This window comes from Symsagittifera roscoffensis, chromosome 3 (assembly GCF_963678635.1).
Source record: "Symsagittifera roscoffensis chromosome 3, txSymRosc1.1, whole genome shotgun sequence".
Taxonomy (NCBI): Eukaryota; Metazoa; Xenacoelomorpha; order Acoela; family Convolutidae; genus Symsagittifera; species Symsagittifera roscoffensis.
This window is the reverse complement of record NC_087064.1, coordinates 14,767,660-14,790,900: the sequence shown is the minus strand read 5'-3', so window position 1 is coordinate 14,790,900 and position 23,241 is coordinate 14,767,660. Positions and strand designations below refer to the sequence as shown.

The following is a 23,241-nucleotide window of genomic DNA, read 5'->3' as shown; positions in this document are numbered from 1 at the left end:
CAAAAAAAAGCAATCCTTGTCTGAAGGATGCAATGTATTTGTTAAATATAACAACTAGACGTTCTTAATTTGAAAATTGTGAAAGGTATAAAGCGAATGTTATGTGACTGGAGCCCAAATAAATTGGATTTTGTTCAATGACAAAAAAAATTCAGTAGATATGAGACGCTTTTATTCGTTACTGAAGTTTCTTCATAAATATACTGAAAATGTTTTGAATTCAAATCAAGTGTTTGAAAGTTCTGGAATAAATTTTTGTTATTTCAGTTTAAGTTTAAAAAAAAGGTCCGATGACGAGATGGAAAACGACCAAAAACAAAATTGAAACGGTAAAAGATTTTGAAATTATTGCTCCTATACCATAACACTACTTAAAATAAACAACAATTTCTAATCTTTCAGAAAATAAATCAATTTTCAGCAGGATTCTACATTTTTGACATTAAGTCTTTTAGAGGCACAAATATATTCAATAAAATGACAGCTGATAGTTAAAATCATTGAAAATTTCTGTTTCGACTTTTAAGTGCAATGTATGTCGACAAATAGAACAAAAAAGAACAACCACCTTACGTCATTAGACAGAGAAAAGAAGAAAAGAAAAAATGGAGTGATCAGAATTGACTTATTACAAAAAATATCTTTTCCTGCATGGCTTCGAAATTACATTACTGCTATTTTTTCGAGCTACATTGAATATACAGAAAACTGCTGGGAAGTTGAAATAGAAAAAAAATCAAAATTGGCAAGTTTTTTTCGGAACATACAACAAATACATAATTTCTTGGCTCAGAAAATAACGGTTGAAAATCCTCAGAGGTTTTATTTTTATTTTAGCACTTGACAGTACCAAAAAAAGTTGTGAGATCAGCACACTGCAGATGTGCAAACCTTGTGTATCATCTAAACTGAAACCAACAACCATTTTCATTTTCCGCAAGAAGTAGCAATTTGTAGTCATTAAAAAATGCGCTATTGGACTAATCAGAATTTACAATTTTTTAAAGTTGCTTAATTTTGTTTTGACTATCAAAAGCTTACATGACTCTGCAATAAGAAAGTGATAGTTCAAAACAGTTTTGTGCAAACCTAAGCCTTTGGAAACTTTAGTTTTGAGGTTGAATTTTTTTTATTTTTTTACAAAAAAAAAGTTTTGCGAAATTGTTTGTTTAAGCTTAGCGGATACAAAAACTTTGCACTTGCGGTGTCTGCTTTTCACACAAATGCTTCTGATACTGTCAAATGATTGAAGTAAAATGTAACTTCTGACTTGTGCAGTCCGATGATTAAAAAAGTTAGAGCCAAGAAGTTATTTTTTCGTTGTTTTTTCCAAAAAAAAAACTTTTGTCAACTTTGTTGCTATAACTTTTCTATTTTATCTCCTCAGCTGTTCTCTAACAAATGCCGTTTGAAAATTATCGGCGACATATTTATGAGTCATCGCAAGAGAAAATTTGTTTAAGCCAAAAGTTGTTGAAGTGATTTCTCATATATTGAAGTTCCGCATCATATCAAGCACATTCACTGTCAGACTAGCCTTGAAAACCCAACTTTGAACAAAGGTCTAAGAAAGTTCGTCAATTGATTGAAAGATTAGAAGAACTAAACAATCGCAAGTTTCGCTACTTTTTGCATTCGATTTCACAGAAAAAAAGACCAAATGGACCTTTTATCTTAACCGTTGATAGAAAATTTCTCATAATGACGTAAATCAGGTCGTTTTATTCATTTTTTGGCATACATTGCGCGTGAAGATCAAAACAGGTTTTCATTTAGTTTCAGTGAGGTTTTCATTGAGGTTTAGAAATCAATCAAATAATTGAATTGGTGCCTACAAAAAGCTCATTGTCTCAAAAGTAGATGAATAACTGTTTTTTTTTCAAGATAATAAATTTAATAAGGAAAGATTTTGTTCAACGTTTTCAGAAATGTGTTTCATGTCTGCTAATTTTTTGATTGTCAGCCATGCAAAATCAAAATAACGTTGATTGAGATCCGGTTGCAAAACAATTCAAATAAACAGATCAATTTGAACTGTCATTCAAACACGAAAAATTCTATGAATAACTAATTCAACTTTCAAATTAAGAACATCTATTTGTCATAAGTTGCTAATTGCGTTGTCAAAATAGTGCAAGGTCAAGTGTTCGGATTGCATCTAAGTTCTTGCATCACTCAGATATTGGTTCCTAAACTTTGCTTACATAGGCCTGCTCATGATGCTGCTAAATTCAAGCCAAAAAATCCGTTTACTATTCTATTCGTTTTTTTTTTCATTCAGTTTTTCAATAGATTTTTTAATTTATTGATATAACCACAGTAGGGTTTGCAGAATTTTTGCTAAGCAAAAATGAGGAAGTGGGTTATAAATTGAAAAGTTTTGTTTCGTAATTACTGCTTGGGTTACCTAGATTCTTTACTTTGATTCTAGAATTATATCAATTTTTTTTACTGTTACGTTTTACTATTTCAAACCAGTTCTTGAACTTTTTGCTTTCTTGATTATTTAAATAAGCTACAAACCGTTTGGTAAAATTTTTAAAACATCATTAGGTGAAGTGTTGACCTTTTCTATTTATTGAGGTAAACCTGTAACTTTGACATATTTTTATTGCTTGTAATTTTTGGTAGAGAGCACTACCAGCATGTCGTTTTTTCATTTGTTTGTCAGTTTCTGATGGAAATAAGCATGGGTTAATTCCTATGTTTCACCAAATTTCTGAGCAAAAAAGACAAAACAAGGAAACAGGTTTTAAAAAGCACGAGGCTGTAAATTTCATAATTTGCTCTTTTTTACCTATTTTCAGGTTAAGTTTGCCTTTTTGTCGATTTGTCTAGATTTGTTTCTTGTTTCATTTGCAGGTTTTTTCTTTGAAATGTAGTCATGTTTTTTGTGTCCTCTTAGTTTTCATTTAAAAGTAAATCTGAGGGTTATGGCTTCTGGTTACATCTCAAAATTCAAAGTTATTTTTTTCTATAATATATGCTTTCCTGGAAAACTTATCTACTTTTATATAAAAACGTAGGATATTTTTTTGGCAATGGGAGGTTATCACAAGGAATCCAGCGTTTAAGTTGCCGATCAATTTTTTATCATTTTTTCAATAAGAGCACGAATCAATTTATATAATGCTCTCTTTCCTAATTTTGCTTATATTCCTAAGTAGTATTGTATCGTGTCCCGGATCGTAAGGGGGGGGGGGTCCTTCCTAAGGGGGGGGGGGGGGTCCTCACGTAAAGCAAAATCCTAGGAAAGGGGTCCTTAATTTTTTGGAGGACCCCTATCCTAGGATTTTGTAAACGAAAGAAATTTTCCACCCAAAAAGCAGAAGACCCCCTACTTAGGATCTTGCTAAGTTTAGCTTAACAACAAGGGACACGATACAAAATTCTTTCTAATTCCAATTTTTGGGGTCCTAATTATTGGTCCTGGTTAATTATATGAATCATGTTAATTGTTATATTTGTTTCGGGCAAATGAACTTTCGACCTAGTTGAAATTTGTTAGTGAACGGGGAATTGACTTTTATGGTATATAATAAAAATGCGCCGGCCAATTTGGCAGCGTAGCTTAACTGTTGGCAGCAGTAAACTAATTCCTTAACTTGACCTAAATTTTATGGTGAAAAGGCAGTAAATTGAAATTACTCTCAAAAGGCGGCGGCCGTTTCTGGGCAAAATATACCAAATGATAAATTTGACAAATTTTGAAATAAGAAAAATGAAATTAGAGGGAACTTGGTGTACTGAAGATATTGATAATGAACATTTACAATTAAGAGTGTTTTCAACCGCAGAAAAAAACTCATTTTTCAAATTTAGTAATGAACGCTACGTCGTCTTCCTCGAAAGGGCAAAGGAAATTTCAAAGAAAGAATACGAGTTATTTTTCAAAGAACAATTTTTTTTGAGTGAGCTTCAACAAATCTCTTGGTGCATTTCTACAAAACAAAAGTATGGTACTGTGAGAGATTTGAATCTTGCTGATTAGGAAAACGTATTCGACTTTTCGTTTTTTTATTCAAAAAGGGTTGATAAAGACTTGGAGAGAAAAATCCGTCTATGTTTCAACAAGCTATCAAAATACAAAAAACTTCCGGTGGTTTATTTAATTATTTACCACCGTTATCTTAATGAGACTAAATAGTATTTGCAAGGTCACTTTTATTTCCACTGGCTTGAAATTCAGCAGGTTGGAGAGGTGTTGGAAAAAATAAATAATGAAATTGCAAAAAAGCAGAGTAACTCCTATTGATTTGAAAATAATTCACGAAATTTATACGTCTTTGAAACAAACTTATCCTGATAATTCTAACCGACGCAACTATTTTCTAGCTGCATGTTCTCTGTTTTTTGTTTGTTCTGATAACCTTAACTACGACATTTTAATTAAGTTGAGACCTTATGGTGGCTTGATTGGTATTGATAACTCTTCCTTGGACAAATACTTGAAAAATTCCAAAATTTTACGATTGCACGCTATTTTGCACGATGCGGCCGGATTTATACACGAATTTTATCAACAGGGTCCCACGTACTGTCACATGTTGCCCTGGATTTGTAACAACAGCTTATTGGGACATTTGAGTGGAATAGCGTTCTGCCTTTTCATTGAGTTGAAAAAACCAGAAGTTTATCATTTACTAGAATGCTAGGCGAGAGATCAGTTGTGCTTGACGTGGAAGGCTTTCGTTACAAGAAAAACGCCTTTGTGGTTAAAGAATTAGCAATAACAACTTCAGACTACAGCGATCGACTCATTTTCCTACCTCCAGTGAATTTCAATATACTACCAAAGCTTGAACAAAAAGCTTACAACTGGTTAACAAATTATTTACACGGTCTCCATTGGGAAAACGGTGATTAACTTTATATAAACTTGAATCAAATACTTCAGAGTTTTGTGCTGAGAAACCCCGGTGCCGTTTTTTACGCTAAAGGAAAAGAAAAGACAGAATTTTTGGCCAAGTACTTGGACCGAAAGATTGAAAACCTAGATGATTTGGGCTGTCCTCGGGCTGAAAACTTATATTTTAAAAATTATCCAAGTTGCAATAAACATATTCCACATTACAACTCCAGGAATCATTGTGCCCTGAAGAAAACCAAGGTTTTTTATGATTGGTTGAAAAATGAACATTAGCGAGAGATCAGCGAAAGTGGAGACATACCTATCACCAAATTCAATGCTTTGTGCGTGGATGACTCCAGAGGGTGATATTAAAATTTCATTAACGAGAATAGAACGTATTGATTGCAGTGCCCAAATTGTTCAGAGGAAGGAGCAAATAATAATTTCCGAAGAAGAGTTGTCTACGTTGAAGAGGTTTTTTCCAGTTATTGATCAATTTGTATACTTCCAGAGATTCAAGTTTATCAGAAATGTTAGCCAGCAAGCGAGGAGTATATCTTCCCGAACTAGTCTTAGTACCCAAACGTCAGCCAGGAGTTCAGATGGATCTATACAGCAGTGAATTGCCAGATGACATTAAGACGATTGTGAAAGAGGATACTGTGAAGAAAATCATGTACTACAAAAAAACTGCAAATATCCCAGCAAACTTTGTTTTAGAAATGCATGACATAAATGATAGAGATTTCACACGTTATGAAATTTTTTACTGTTCTCAAAAGTAATTTAATTTTTTACAAGCTTCATTCACAGAGAGAAAAAGTCTAACACAGTCTGTAGAATAAATAGTTTCTCAAATGTCAGAAGCAACAACAGCAGTAGATGAACCTGACGCAACATTAGTAACAGAGTTTGTTTATAACGAGACAAACAGTGAAAAAAAATCATGGAAGTTTTGTAACAATGTAACTTTGCCAAGGTCTGAAGTAGTTTTTGTTGCGCAAATGGTAGTAATTCTAATTTCTGCATTCTCAAACTTTCTTTCACTAAATTAAGTTGCGAAGAAACGTCAGTTTGGTTCTCGATTTTATCAGGCTTGGTTGGTTACGTACTACCAAACCCAAGAATATGATTAAAGTGATTGATAATTCGACAAGAATTTTTATGGCGATAGTGGGACCTTCAGGATCCGGGAAAACTGAGTTAATTTTGAAACTTCTGATGGGAAATATTTTTACCCTAAATTTGGAACCGTTCTATATCTTTACAAAGAGATGCAACCTGCATTCTCAGAAAAGTGTCTCCTCGCGAAGTGAATGTGGAGTTCATGAAATTCGACGGATTCGAATCTGTGAGAAAATTAGAAAATGTTCTTCTAGTTTTCGATGATTCATGTGAAGACATCTATAATGACAAGGAATTTGTTAGGTTAGCGACAGCGGGTAGACATAGAGGGATAGATGTAATATATGTTAAGCATAACTTGTTTCAACAAAGTCGATGGTCGCGTACGATTGATTTGAACACTTCACACATCATTCTGTTCAAATCGCCTCGCGACGTTCAGCAACTAGATCTTTTAGGAAGACAATTGAATGTATCAAAAATTTTGAGAAACTATCAGGAATTAGCTACCAGAGACTCTTTTGGACATCTTATAATCGACTTGGACCCCCGTACATCAGATTGTTTGAGATATTGTTCAAATATCACACCACCTGAGCCAACAGTTTTTTATTTACCCTTATCTGAAGCAGAAACTACTCCAATCACAAATGAAAAAGAAAAACTTATCTGTTCTGCGGCATATGGTACAACTGAAACCTGACCAGCTAAGAAGATTAATTAGAAAAACTTCAAATCGTGAGATCATAATACTTATTTGTGAATGTTTGCTCAATGTAGTCAATGGAAATGTACCCGTTAAAATCGCAAACATCGAACGATTCGAGACAGCATACAAATAATTAATAACTCCAAAAACCAGTTTTGTCAAAAAACGTGCGATTATTTTGAGTAAAGAAGGCTTCCATTTAGTTCGACAAATACTTTATTTTTGTTACAAGTACCTCACAACTTAATGATGACTGCTGAAGAATTCATTCTAATTCCGAAACACTTTTATGTTAAAGAGCAGCCACATGCTGCACGTGTTCTTCATGATAATAATATTAAACATAAAAATGCTCAACTGTCCTATCTTAACCGGCTTAGACCCCAATTACCTCCACAAACTAGTAAGACTACTGCAACGAAGGAAACATTTACGGATAATGTTGAGCCCCAACAAGAACAGCTTAAACTGTTAACGGACAATGAAGAAGTACCGGTCGAACGTGTTAAAGACGAAATACTAGAAGAGAAACACAATAGACAGACCGAAAGCATTTTAGGACGGTTACAAGTTTTAGAAGACAAAAAATTTGTTAGAGCAAAAACCGTACTTGAAATCATAGAAAATTCAGAAAGAGTAACCATAAACCGTGACAATGAGGTGATATATATAGATAAAGTACCAACAGGACTTAGAGCTACAATATTTTTATACGACATACAACAACCAACGAAAAACTTACACAATCCGGCGTTCATTAACATTTTAACTGCTCTCAACTTGGATGAAAACCTGGTAATAAATCGAAATGCCAAACACGCGGTTCAGTCAGCGCCTATTAACGCTCAAGAGAAACGAGAACCCGGACTCTCAAGAACCCGCTCAACGTCGTTCACTTGGCAGGAAAAAAGTAGTGCAAACCTTAAGAGAAGTAAAAACACAAACGAAAAAGTCTCAGCGGTAATAGAAAAACCCAAAACCAAAAACGTGAAAAAGAGTCAGAAGAAAGCTCTGACTCATACGGAACGCCCCATAACGATTCAGATTCTCCAACGTCAGAAAAGACGAAGGCGCAAACAAAACAATGGGAAAATTACCAAGATTGAAGAAAAATTGTTGAAAACTAAATACAGTGACAAAGGTCCCGCGTTATTTGGTAGTGTGAACAACTTGATAAAAGCAAGCAATTTGTCGCGAAAGAAAGTTAAACATTTCCTTCATACTGAACCTGCTTACACGAAATATCGAACTGTGATCCGAAAAACGCCGCCACTCAAGGTCATAGTTTACGATATCGACGAAATCTGGTCATTAGATCTGGCCTTTGTTGATAAACTTGCCCAGTACAACCATGATGTTAAGTATCTGCTTGTTGCAGTTGACTGCATGTCCTGCTATCTGAGAGTGCAACCCTTGAAATCAAAGTATGCTACTACAACAGCAGAAGCGTTCAAACTAATGATAACGACAAAACAACCGGAAAAAGTATGGGTGGACAAGGGCAGAGAGTTTAAAGGGTCCTTCGAAGCATTATGTAAAAAGAAAGGCATAAACACATATAGCACAGAGAGCGAGAAAAAGTCCGCATTCGCTGAGAGAAATATCCGTTCCATGAAAAATCTTATTTATAAGTACTTGGAGGATAAATGGACTTACTCATACATTGACAAATTGCAAGATTTTGTCAATGCAATTAATTCCAGAACAAATCGTGTCACAAATCTTGCACCAAATAAAGTAACTAAAAAAGATGTTCCTCGCCTGATTTCATTAAGAGCAGAACAGTCTTTGAAGTTAGTTCGACGTCCAAAGCTTTATGTTGGTGATTATGTTAGACTTGCCAAAGTAGACATACGTTTTCGCAAGGGTTACAAACAATCGTTCGCCGATGAAGTGTTTGAAGTTTTTGACATACCAACACGAAATCCCCCAACATACAATTTGATTGATTCTAACAGAGAACCGATTGAGGGAAAATTTTACAAGTCTGAACTAATTCGCGTTCTGGAGAAGGACAATCATGACTGAGGGCACTTTCGACAGCCTTTTCACCCATAATGTTCCCCCTTCCTTCACAATTACCCTAGTTTCATCTGCATCAATGAACGTTTTTAAAGATAACACTCTGGACAACTTCAAAAATCTCCTGAGTGAAGAAATAAATTTGCAAGGTGAATGGAGAGTAGAAGAAATTACCTTCCCTACTCAGATAAACAACGTAACTGACAACAACATTGTGTACTACAAAAAAGATCGGGTTATAGCAAGCATGAAAGTTGAGAAAGACAAGATCTCCAGACCTTACCTTGGAGAAACAGCAAAAATAACAAAAGGAGAATATACGAGCATTGATCAAATACTGGACGAGATTCGTCGAAAGACAGAATTAGAGAAATTGGATTACGTAATAGATCCAATAACCAAACATCTTTCCTTATGGCTGCATTATTGGGAAGATATAACTTTTTCAAGCCCGCAAATTCCTAGTCTACTTGGATTCAAAGGCGTCAGAGATGGAACTGGTTATCATATAGGTTACAAACAAGGAAGCACGAAACATAGCACATTCTCTACCCAAGATCTTATTGCTGACTATCCCGTTGATGTATGCGCTGGTACTCAGCTTATGTTTATTTATCTGGACATAATTCATTATCAAATAGTCGGAGACACAAAAGCACCCCTTTTACGAGTCATTGATACAAATCGTCGAGTGAAAAACGGTTACGCATGTACAATTGAACCGAATCATCGTAAAGTGTTTAGTAATTTGGATTTTAAAAAACTTTTGGTCAATAATATTTCCAATATTTCTGTGAACTTGCGCACAGAAACTGGAGGACTTGTTCCTTTCGCTGGAGGGGGAAAATTTGTTCTGACTTTGAAATTTCAAAAGTTTAGCAATTGATCAAAATGGATTCATATTACCACAACCAAGCAAACCTACCACATTTCTCGGGGATTATAGACAACGAGGCAGTGGCTTCGGTGCATTAGCCTTGGGAATAGGAAGAGTCGCACTTCCACTGGCTCGAAAATTTGTGATACCCGCGGCTAAAATAATCGGAAAAGAACTACTTCTTCAGGCAGCTCCAGAACTGATAGAAGTTGCAACAAAAAGAAAAAGTCCTAAGCAGGCACTCAAAAGCACCGTTAGAAAAACAATCAAAAAGCAAGTAGAAGGAGGAAGTAGATCTCAGAAAAGTCATCCAAAATAAACGACGGCGTTTAAACGAAAAACGAGACGCGTCATTCCCAGAAAACGAACTGCACAGAGAAGTCGCTCCGATTTCTTTACAAGGGTTAAAAATGATTTCTAAATTAATCCCGAGTGAAGCAACTCACAGCTCCTTGGACTTATTTGAGAAACCGCCTTTACTTGTCACTTTTGAAAATGCATTCACCCAAAAAATTGGACCATCCTACTCTCCTGATAGTCCTATGCTCTAGTTTGAAGTACTCGGCGACAGAAATAATTTCATCGATCTTCAACGTACTCGTTTGGAAATAGTTGCACAAATTGTTCGAAGCAATGGAAACGTGCTTCGAACGCATGCTACAGAGGCGGCAAACAGAGATACGCCGTATTTTGTTAACAATCCTTTATCTTCATTATTTTTTGAGTGTACACTGTCTCTGAATGGTGAAAAAATTTCAACTACCAATGCTAATTTTGCCCATAAAAGCTTTATTGAGACCGAGTTTTCATACGGTAATGATGCCAAGAAAACATGGTTGGCTTGTCAAGGTTATTATTATGAAGAAAATCCATCAGCCATTGACGGTGCTCGAAGGAGAGCTGATGATGTTACGGAGCGTAAAGGTCTCGTTGCGGCCTCGAGCGAGCTGAAGCTATTTGGTAAAATTGCTTGCGACTTTTTGTCGTGTGACAAGCATCTACTTTGCGGTGTGATAATAAGATCGTCTCTTAAACGTTCTCATAATGATTTTGTTGTCATATCTGAAGATGCAGCTAAACACTACAAGGTCCAAATAATCGAAGCTAACCTCTATGTCAGAAAGATGACTGTGACTGACTATGTTCTCTCATCAATAGAAAAAACTTTGTTGAAGAACCCGGCAATTTACAATTACATCGAAGTAGTACCAAAAACGTTTCTAGCAACTGCAGGAGTACAAACCTGGCGACAAGAGGATGTTTTTGCAAAAGAACCTGTTCGAAGAATGATAGTAGCAATGAGCATAAACGAAGCATATTTGGGTACTAATAGAACAAACCCTTTTCATTACCAAAAATTTGGGTTGAATGAGATCATTGTGTACAGAAACGGTCTACCCATTGCCGGAACTCCCATCTCAACATCAGACAATAAAAGAATTTATTACAATACGCTTGAGGCTCTTGATTTTGTTTTAAACACTAGTCATGGAATCAGTCTCGCTAATTATGATAATCATTATATTATGGCTTTTGATCTCACGTCTACTCAGGAGGCTTCACACGATTTTATTCATCCTGAATTGACCAATTGCACTATTTCGCTCGAACTCAACTTTGACGCAGGTCTCGGTAATAACGTCGAGTTATTGTTTATGGGAGAGCGTGCATCAACAGTTTATGTGAGTTCAGATAGAAAAATTACCAAAAACACTCTTATGACCTAAGATAGACATGGATAATCTTCAACTAGTAGAAATTATTAACCGTTGTAAACATTTGAAACATCGCTTTAGAGGTGTTTTTCCCGCAGATTTGCCATGCTCTTCAGTACTGAAAAACGATAATACGTTCATGATTATGAATGCCTCACCATCGGATCAACCTGGAACCCACTGGTTGCTTTTTGCTCAAGCTGGAGGACAGATATTCTTCGCAGATCCTCTAGGTAAACGATTATGTGATTATCCCCTCGTGTACAAGAATATGCGATGTACAATTCACGAGGGAAATCAACTACTGTTGAAAAAACCAATACAATCAGCTGATTCAGTGTTATGCGGACTTTATTGTATTTATGTTGCCCATGTTATAATTACAAACAAATTTCCAATAGGTTTCAAACTTAATGATCATGATTTGATAAGATTTGCCAAACATATGTTATTCTAAATTAATTTATTGATGTTTTTGTAAAATTTATAAATTCGTTTTTTTTTTCAATTCATTCTTATTAACAACAAAGTTTTTTTTCTGCAAGTTTATGTGAACCGCGAAAAGTTTCATATCAAGTCCTTCGAAATATTAAGGCATGGCCGTTTGGTTTAAGGGGCAATAGCTAAGCCGGCGTTGCTCGTCGCTACGCTCCTCGGGAACGCCTCCCGCATGTGTAGTAACATTTTTTTTGATATACAAGAGCGAAAGAAAACCAATATTTAAAACTTGAATTTCTTCTCCATGATAAATTTCACAAACAAAGTGTTCCATACAATTCCATAAATTCCAATCAATTTCCATACAACCATACCCACTTAAAATTATGTCAATTATTTTAGAAAACTCAGCAGCGTTTTCACCATTCAAAATATTAGTAAAGCGTTCAATTGTTACGTTAGTAATCAGATCAGTTTGAGTTTGAACAGATTTAGTCTGCGAGCCGAAGCAAACTTGAGGCAATCGTCTGCGAACTGGAACACCACTAACATCTAAGTTGTTGATGGAGTTATAATTCACAGCTATTTTCAGTTTTTCCATCAGAGGGCCAGACAATTCATAGTTGGAGCAACCCAAAATTAAATATTTGAATGTAGAGAGAAGACAAGGAACAACGAAGGCTTTTGAAGGCATCTTGTTAAGTAAATCGGTAGACTCTTTCGTAAATTCGACCAGCACATGATAATGTTTTTCGTTGTCAATCGAATGGTTGCAAAAATCTAATTTATTCGAATGGGAGGATACTGCAAAATTTGCTTTTGAAGCGAAGCCTGAAAAGTTGGGTTCATGATTCAGGATGAAAAATTTGTAATTTTTACGGAACTGTTTGAAATAATCAGGGGATTGCTCATTCATTGCTTCAACCATTGCTTTGAAGTTTCAATCGAATAACGAGTTGATAATGTTACACAACCCGACAGTTATCATCGTTTTCACTTTCGCATTCCTTTTCAGAGCATGAAGATTTTTTAGATTTGCTTCGCTTTTTTCTAAGTTTTTCAGTCACGTCGCAGTTTTTTGCTTTTGTCAACCTTTTGATTTTGTATAATTGTCCGCCAAGGACTCGAATTCACCAGTTGACAAAGTTATTCCTTGTCGATACTTGAAAGTTCCCTCTTCGTCTTTTTTGTACAATTTGATAGTTATGTAAGTACCGGTCTGTGCGAATGTTTTTGCACCGACTCTAACTAAACGTTTATCATTCGAAGATATATCCCTAAAATCATCGAAATAGTCTACATCCGTGTCAAGAGAAGCGTACATTATAAATGAATAACAACCAACTGGTTTTTAGTGTGGAACGTTGAAGAATGACTGATCACAGTATACGAGACCGATCATGCGCTCCCAAAGTAAAAATCTAGGTGATAACGTTTACGAGCGCCCTAAGCCATATTGATAAGACTTAATTACCAAGGATATAATTTCTTTAACGATAAACCTCTTTTTATATGGGTATTTAGTTACTTTTTCCCCCGGCTATACTCTAAAAATCTTCTAGTGTTATTTATTGTGACGGTTATTTTAATGACTGTTATGAATCATGGTAATGAATTTCTAACAGCATAACAAAGAATGTCTGGCAAACTATCATGAAAACTTGATTTTGAGTGCTTTCGCCCGTAGCCACTATAATAAAGCTATCACATAAATCTAAAAAATCGGGTTTTCACATTCATTCCTAACATGACCTCAGGCGTCATGCTTAAAAGAATGAATAAAATTTGATAGCCTCGCCTAAAAAGTTATTAGCTTTGACCTAATTGAACTATGCCACCCCTTTCCTGATCTCATTCTCATTAATAAACTTTTCATACTTTTCATTCTCTCAATTTCATTTCGGTAGTTCAGTCATTTCATTTTAACAAAACTTTAAACCTCTTCAAGTCATGACTAGTTCTTTACAAATAATCTCAGTGTCTGATCGAGAAAGAACAATTATCTACCAAACATACACGAGAGAGTCGATTGCAGTCATCCATCAACAGAAAGAGAGAGTCTTTCCGTCTACAGCAAGTCCGTTCAATGACTTGGCTCCCCGAAAAAACGACGAGAATCAAAACGAGGAATAGACCACAAAAAGTCATATCATGCTACCGAACTACCTCCTTGATCACATCGATCTACTTAGACAGAATCGAAAACGAATGTACGAGAGTTGCACTATTTACGAGAGCTATCCGGCATTAGAAAAGACGGAGATAAACGACACAACCTCGCTCGAGCAGTCTCCAAGAAAAATTCTCTTCGCGTATGACTGCGAGTCAATGCCGTTGTATGAAAATCAGGAGGGATGTATTCGTGATTACGCAGAGCGCGAAGCGTACTGGGATATTCCGACAGCAATGTCTCCCGAGTCGTTTGTTAGGGGAGCAGTTTCAACTCCAGAACAATCAACTTCCTATTCGGATGCTCGGGTTTCATCTGGTGCGGAGACAATTGATCTAGTCACCCCAGATCTCATTCAAGGCACTCCTCCAAATGCAGCTTACTATGCGCCAAAAAAGAGAAAACTACAGTTTCGAGGTTTCTAATAACTTAAACAAAAAACTTTTAATGTTAGAGAAAAACTAAAAAAAAATCACAAATCGAGAATAATTTTACGCTAAAATTGTTGTTTGAGAAAGAATGAGAGAGAGAGAGAGAGAGAGAGAGAGAGAGATAAATACACTTGCTCAGTAGTGAACCCCATTTGGAATATCCTTTTCGGGATACTGCTTTCTTTTCAAAAGAAAGATAAATATGGAAGGGTCCGACATTTTCTTGTTGGTAGTCCAACCATGTTTATTTGGCTTTTTTATCAAACACTCTCTGTTCTCTCTCTCTCTCATCATACTTTGTGCCCGGTGGGGTTAGCCAGGTCTTACGCAAAGTAACAGAGAGTGTTTTAAGCCATAACTCTGCATTATATTACATTCATATACATGTTTTGGGTGTAAAACGGACAATTTTTTGGTAAAAATGTGAAAAAAAAAATTGTTTTTTTTTTCGAAAAACGAACATGACCCTTAACCCTGCTCAGAAATTTGTGGCAAATTGATTGAGGGTAGTTTCAATGGATTTGGAGAGAAAAAAAAATTTTTCCCAATTTTTTTTTCAATATTTTCACAAAAATCAGATTTTCTCAAAATTTTTAAGCGTCTACTCTCATTGATTGGGCTATAATTGTTTTTTTTTAATTTCTACGCTTGTCCTAATTACGTATCAGATAGCTCCTAAAAATTTCAACCCACATTCACTTGAATTTAAAACGAGAACGAAGAATTCAAGCTAAAAATGAAGGAAAAAAGAAGTTAAAAAATTATGTTTTTTAAATTTCGAACTTGACCAGTAGAACTGTGATCGAGGTCCCACAAAACTTACTGGTTTTTTTGTTGATAGATTTAAAAGACACTTTTTTAAACATTACTTTTCCTTTTTTCACAACATAAACAGTTTTAGGTTTTCCTTTACTTTGAAAAAAAAAAATTCACTTGAAATTACAGAACGGGAGGCGTTCCCGAGGAGCGTAGTGACGAGCAACGCCGGGTTAGCTATTGCCCCTTAAACCAAATGGCCATGTCTTAATATTTCGAAGGACATGATATGAAATGTTCACGGGACACTGAATGACATGAAGGAAACTTTGATTCCAATATCTTTTACACATTCAAATGACAATCTATGCTTATCATGCATCGGTAACTATCAAGGTGTCAAATTTGCAAAATTTTCATTTTTTAAGTTTTTTATTTTATTTCAACTTAATTAGTTAGTTGAGGGCTTTACTTTCTGATTACTTTTATCTCATGTTTCTACTTTTTATTATACCTATTTACGCAAACCAAGAAGTGGGCTTGAAATCATTAGGAAATTACTGTTTCACGGTTAAAATTAGTCAGAAAAGTTTTAGGCTCTATCTGAATCATTCTAAGCTTTAAATTTTGTAATTTAGTGCTGAAATGTTAATTGAAAGTCTAAACCAGTCCCCTAAAAAATGCCAAAACTTTATCGCTAACCCTTAAAATTAACAGCAAAAGTTTGAGGCTGTAAATGAATCAGTTTTTAGTATACAAAACCCCTGCACTTGAGCAGAGTGATGAGACATATAGAGCTTAAAGCTAGAATAAACCCTGTTTTTGGAAAGGAAAGTACTTATTGTCAAGACGGCGAAGTATAATTCTCGTTAATGGCTTCTACTTGCCCTTACCCGCAAAGTTTTTTGGTGCTTGTCACTACTCGCTTTTGCTTTTTCATAACCAGTTCTACTTCTTGAAATTTTCCTGAATTACTTCAGTAACTTCAACAAACAATACCGAACTCTACTTCTATCCTGACACCTGTTCCTTGCCAGCAGTGCGGAAAAATACTGAGCTCTAAAAGGAACTTGAGAAGACATGAGCAAAAAGTTCACAAGATCCTTCCTCCCCCTCCTCCTCAAACTGTTTGCGATGAGTGTCTCGAGTCATTCGAGAGTTTGTCGGAAGCCCGAGAGCACGTCGAGCTGGTACATGACATGACTTCGAATAGTCATTGTATCTATTGCCATACAATTTTTCTCACCGCGGAAAGCTATGGACAACACTTGCTGAAGAAGCACGCATTGCCAGTTTGGGACGGCATTGAGACGACGTCTTCCGCTGCCCCAACGGAAAGCGCGTTCAGAGGCAAATTGCGTCGATACGATCTCAAAGTTGGTGAAAAAAAAATGGCTTTGCTTCAAGTCATGATGCAAAACAAGGAGGAAATAGATGTTCTTATACTGGAAAGGGTCAAAGAGGGTCCGAACAAGGTGCAATTCCACGTGGAGGTGGGAATGATCGAAATTCCCAGTGTGCCAGATGGGGACAGTGGAAACTTCGAAAAGACCATGCTGTTTCTGAACACTAAAACATTGACTGTGTACTTCGAGGGAATAGCTGGGGTTCAATTCTTGGAACTGATTGAACATATGGTCAACCAAGTCAATTCGTTCTCTTCTCATGGTAGCGGATGGATTATTGATAGAATTGAAAAATTGCAAATCAGTTTCGCGGGCTTCTCACCAATACGAGCAGGATCCTACCTCGAGCTACCTGATGCACTCAGCGCAGCATCTACTCTGCTCACAAATATCAACACTAAAGATGATGACCGTTGCTTTCTCTACTGCTTTGTTGCCGCTTATCACAATGTGAATGAGCCGGACCTCTACCCCACATCTAGACGGTGGCTGGAGAAAAACAAAGTCTCAACCAACAATCTCGACAAAGAAGGAATTGTGAAAATCAATGGGGAACACGAAATGCCAATGGGTCTGATGGATATGTACAAATTTGAAAAGTTGAACAATTGTCAAATCAACGTCTTCCGGTAAGCAAATTCTAATTGCCTTCTATAACTTTAAAATTCCTTCAATAATATTCTTCACCTATTCAAACACCCTTTTTATTTCATTCCAAACCTAAGTATAAAAATTATTTTTCTGTTCAGGTACAACGATGGCGAATTGTTGCCCATAAGAGTATCGAGCAGACTCACTACTAGCCTGATTGTGGACTTGTTGCTGCTGACAGATGGATCAAAAAATCACTATGTGTTGATAAGTGATTTCCAGAAACTGGTCGAGTACGTGCGGCACAAAGTGCACCGATTTCAATCTGAGATTTGTCGCAAATGTTTCCACACATGCGCTTCATTCGAAACTCTGAGAAGACATCAAGAACTGTGCTACCAAGACGAAGATGTCGTCATAACAATGCCCAAGCCGGGAAAAGATGACCACAAGTTCAAAAACTTAACAGCTCGTTGGTACGTTCCCAGAGTAATCTACTTTGATTTGGAGTCACTGCTCTTACCAGTATACGGACCGCAACCTGATCTGCGAAAATCTAGCACGCAAACAATTGAAATCCATCAACCTGCGGCTACGGGTTAGCAGTAATCGAATTTGGGAAAAACGACCTGTTAAAGTTTGAGCTTAAAAGAGGACCGAATGTGATGGAAGAGCTAATTAGCTCCCTTGAATCGTTAGCGAGACAAATTTACGTAGAAAAAAGGAAATATTACACTTTCATTGGTATAACAGACCAGGAACGAGAAGATGCTACAATTTGTTGGATATGCGAGAATGATTTTTCCGACAATGATCAAGTGGTACTTGATCATTGCCATTACACCAACAAGTTCCTGGGTTGGGCACACAATGAGTGTAACGTTATTAGAAAAACAACAAATTACATTCCAGTGGTAGCTCATAATTTGTCAAATTATGATTTACACTTTATAATCAAAGCGCTGGCAAAAAGCGATTCGGAAAACACTTTTTCCGTAATACCCGCATCTGAAGAAAAATATATATCCTTGACAATCTCAGTCTACATAAAAATGTACACGGACAAAAACGGAAAAATCAAAAATCTCTACGAAAATCTGAGATTCATCGATTCGTATAGGTTCATGCTAGCATCGTTGGCAAAACTTGTCGATAATTTGCCCAACGAAAAGTTTTTTCTGCTGGAGAACTATTTTGAACAACTCGGCCACTCACGTGAAAAAGTCAGTCTGTTGAAACAGAAAGGGCATTACCCCTACTCATACTTCAACTCATTCGAAAAATTCAGAGAAACTCGCCTTCCCCCACGAGCAATGTGGAAAAATAGTCTAACAGGAGGGGATGTGAGTGTTTCAAGAAGCGATTACAATCATGCCCTTAAAGTTTTCACCGAACTGAAGTGTGGCTCACTTGGTGATTACCACGACTTCTACTTGACTACAGATGTGCTATTGCTTGCTTCCGTTTTCGAAGCTTTTCGTGAAGTTTGTTATCAAACATACGGGCTGGATTGCGCATGTTACTTCACGGCATGTAACCTTTCCGGGACGCCTTTCTAAAAGTTTGTAAGCCCGAACTGAAACTCTTAACGGACCGTGAACATCTAGACCTTGTGCAGTGAATGATACGAGGAGGCATGTCGTCGGTTTATGCGCGCCGATTTTACAAAGCAAACAATAAATACCTCGACGATTTTTCGCCTTCAGATCCATCAAGCTACATCCTCAATATTGATGCAAACAATTTGTACGGGGGGATAATGAAACACTGGCCTTTGCCCTTAAACGATTTTTCAATAGTTGAAAAAAGTCTGGCAGACATACTGCTCACCAGCGAAACCTCAGAGCGGGGTTATATAGTTGAAGTCAATTTAACCATACCCGAAGAGCTTCACAACTTCTTTGCTGATTACCCCCTTGCCCCCTCTCGTGAAGTAGTGGACATCGGTGCAATGAGCAACGAGCAAGTCGACATGTTGGGAAAATTGGGAATCACCACACTGCCAAAAGTGCCAAAGCTTCTACAGACCTTGCATCCTAAAGAAGGTTATGTTTTGCACTACCTTACCCTAAAATTGTACCATGAGCTGGGAATGAAAATAACTCACCTCGGAAAAGTTCTTCAGTTCCGCCAAAGTCACTGGATGGCACCCTTTGTCGACCTCAACACCCGCCTACGAAAAGCCGCGGTAAATAATTTCCAGGAGAAGTTCTACAAGCTAATTGTTAATTCAGCTTTCGGTAAGACAATGGAGTCTAAGTTAGGAAGAAAGAAGCTGGAGATTGTAAGGAATGAGAGAGAAGTTTTACAAAAAACAGCTCTGAGCACAATGAAAAGCTTTCAAATCATTGACGATCAATTAGCCACAATTAGCTTTTCAGTAACAAAAATATTGTGGGATGAACCTATGATAGTTGGTGCGACCATCCTAGACCTCGCCAAGCGTTTCATGTTTCAGTTTCATTATCAAAAAATGAAACCAAATCTAAACTTGGAACTCCTTTACTCCGACACGGATAGTTTTATTTACGCTATAAAAACTGATGACGTTTACCGAGACTTGGAGAAAATAAAAGCTGATTTCGACTTTTCAAATTACGATAAGGACCATTTCTTGTTCGAGGATACCAACAAGAAAGTTGTGCTGAAGTTCAAAGACGAGACTGGTGGCAAGCCGATCAGAGAATTCATCGCCCTAAAACCGAAACTATATTCGGTCGTCCTTAATGGTAAATAAAATTTAAGCCACCCTTCCACCCCCCATTCCTACCTTTTACAGAACAAAAATACCACCACCAACCTACCTACACCCCTTAATTTGTTGCATTAAACTATGGGCATTTAGCTGATTTAGGCAACATTATACAATGTTGCCTAAACGTTGATTTATCTGACAACATATTCCCTCTTTTTTTCCTCTTTTTTAATCTTAATTTAGAGTCTTCTGCTCTTTTTTGGTAAAATGAATCAAATTTTGTTTGGTATAAATTGAGTTGCTGAAGTGAAATGAAGCTATCCCCTACGTTGTAGAAAAGAATAATAATTTTGCTTCTGTTTAGAAGGCTTTCAAAATTGAGTGCCAAAGGAATTAAACGGAGTGCACAGAGAGAACTGGTCCACCAAACCTTCAGGGACACATTATTCACTGGAAAAAAAATGAGAGTGTACAACTATAATATAGTTTCGAAAGGTCACACCAATGACAATGAAACAAAACAAACTTGCATTATCACCATTCGACTCAAAACGTTTTCTACTTTTCGACGGAATTTCGACAGTGCCCTTTGGCCATAAAGCCGCTGAAGAAAATGCTTTTCTAGAAGACATTTACATGGACACCGAGTGAGCCAACTCATACAATGAAACTGATAACAGTTCTCCCGATTTTACACTTCCTGATTGGGGATTTTTACAGCGGCCCTACTCAAAAGCAGAGCTGCAAGAAGAAGAAGAAGCTTCTAGTAGCCGAGTCCGTGAACGTTCCCCTATAAAAAACCCATTTATTTTATCTGAAGCTTCAGAAGAACGACCATCTAAAAAACAGCGCAAAGAAAACCAAAACAATAAACATTAAAGTCTGAAACATATATTTTCAGATGATTTTTACTGTTCGTCCTTTTTATACTTCGTTTTGTATATGTTTTAGTTTTTACCAATTTACAACTAATAAAATACTCGAATTGAGCTCAATCACTGTTTTAACATAAATAGCTTCAGGCAAATAAACTAGTAGACGCAAACCAAGTGTTAATTCAAACAAATGTGTTAAATCCTTAGGCTTGTTTTCAATAACAAACTTTAATAGCATGACAAATCTTTAACGAAAAGAAAGAAAGCCGGGAAATGATATCCACATGAAACTAGGACAAAAAAGAAAAGTTCAGGAATTAGGACGATTAATTTTAATTATCAAGGGAAAAGGGACCGCTTTAAAAGGAATTAGAAGGAAATATTGTATCGCGTCCCGGTTGTTGAGCTCAGCTTAACAAGATCCTAAGGAGGGGGTCTTTTACTTTAGGGGTGGGAACTTGCGATCATTTACAAAATCCTAGGATAGGGGTCTTCCAAAAAATTAAGGACCCCTTTCCTAGGATTTTGCTTTACCTGAGGACCAAAGGCCCCCCCCCTTAGGAAGGACCCCCCCCCCCCCTTAGGATCCGGGACACGATACAATACTACTTTCCTATGTGCAAATTTTTGAAGGCAGAGAAATGTTTTTTCAATTTTGATTGAAAACCGCCTAATGAGTTTGCACACTGAAAAATAGTTGTCAATGTGCGCACTGCGTTCATCACTTTTTCAATTATTGGTTTTTAATTGTTTCATAACTAAGGTTAATACTACAACACTAATAGTTGTATATGGCGAAACTCTTCATGATTACAGCAAAAGTTATTTTTCTATAGCTCAATTTCAAAAAAAATATTTGTCTTATAGGTCTGAAAACCCCAAGTTAGAGAAAACCAGATATTATAACATACAATCTTGATCATCCTTGATAAAATAAATAAATTTTTCTCAAAAAAAGTACGATTTTCTCGGATGAAGCAAAACTTGAGAAATGCATATTTTTTCAAATAAATAGGTTTTCGATTTTGAACATCTTGTATGTACATAACTATTGTCGAAAAAACTATTAGTTATTGAGGTATAGGATGATGTAACATGACCTTGATGAAAAATACTACATACAATCAGGCAAAATTTGAACAATGAGTTTTTTTTTACATAATCTACGATGCTGTTAATTTTCATGCTCATGTATATGGTCAAAACATCATAAATCTAATATGTTAAACTTTTTGCTTCTGCTCCTTTCCGCGCTCTGATCAACCCCCCTCCCCCTTCCGGATTGTGAGGTGTCTAAACTACAGCTACTCCCATACAAGGCTAAGCTTAGACAGAGAACAACTGTATGGGAAAGTAGAAAGTTCGTCTTGAGTTTTCTACGTTATTATTTTTAAAAACATTTGTAAAGTCTGGAACTCACCCGTCCTCCGGTACGATTTCTGCAATGACATCCTCAGCGAGCAGACTCAATTCTTCAATCACACTTCTCTGATGTACATAGGAAAAAACAATTGCAAATACTTCCTGGATCAGGGTGCTCGACTTATATTTTGTACGTTTTCAGGTTATGCTATTTTGGGACTGAAAATCTGCGCTCAAGAAAGCATTTCAGGTCTAGCACAAAGTAAAAATACAAACAGTTGAAAAAAAAATCGATAACCAATAAACCATAGATCCAGCACCGCCTACTATGGTTTCATCAGCTATTTTATTTAAGTTGATGTTGTTTCTATTTAAGAAATTGAACAAAAATATCTGCTCAAGAAAAGAACTCCGTCAGAGTGTTGCGTTCAACGACATTCGTTTGATGAGTCTTGCTTATTGCAAATCACAAGTTTCGCAGGATTTTATTGAATTTCTCAAATCTTAGGGCACTCGCATTAAGAAAAAGTAAACTGCAGCAAATTTTCAGGAACTTTTTCAGGTTTAATATTTTTAATGCAAAGATAAAACGAATGTCCATTATGAAAGAAAGAATGAGGGAAAAAAATTTACAATCCTATCGAGGCGAAGCATTTTAATCGCAGTTTTATCAAGACTTCTAAGTTAATAAGTTGACCTTGATCTATGGCAGAAACTGTCAGCATCGCACATAGAGTGAACTGTCAGCATTCTGCTGATTTATAAAATATTAAAAAAGTCTCAAGTACTTCTCTGTTAGCATAATATTAAGAACAAGCACAATATATTTTGGTTGATTTTAAAAAAGGTTTGAAAAGTTTTTATCAAATATGGTGGGTTAGACGTTTACTCTTTTTCTCTCTGTCTGAAAAAAATTGATCAAATTACGAGCTTATTGCATACCACATGCATATTTTGAGATTTTGATACTTGAAGTTTTTTTGCTAAAAAGTAGTGAACAAACTAAAATTATGCCTTAATTCTTTTCTAGGCGTCCAAAGACAGCTAGTTTTTGCAGCAAAAAGTACAAAATCGGACAAAATCCCGCGTTTTTATTTTATAGGGAGGTGCAAAATTTCGTTTGGACAAACAGAACAGAAAGATCAATCGTTCCATTTTGACAAACTTCTGCATGCAATTTCGTTTTTTCAGACAACCCTGAGAAACAAATTCGGTCT

At 36.3% G+C, this 23,241-nt stretch overlaps 1 long non-coding RNA gene across 1 annotated transcript in view; it reads right to left on the bottom strand.

Annotated features, from left to right (window-relative positions):
* Positions 1-22,150, bottom strand: part of LOC134842687 (uncharacterized) — a 41,611-nt gene extending 19,461 nt beyond the window's left edge. Inside the window, exon 1 of the long non-coding RNA XR_010162530.1 lies at positions 22,083-22,150. This is a non-coding gene — a long non-coding RNA (uncharacterized LOC134842687). The remainder of the gene's footprint in view (positions 1-22,082) is intronic.
* Between the last annotated feature and the right edge of the window lie 1,091 nt (positions 22,151-23,241).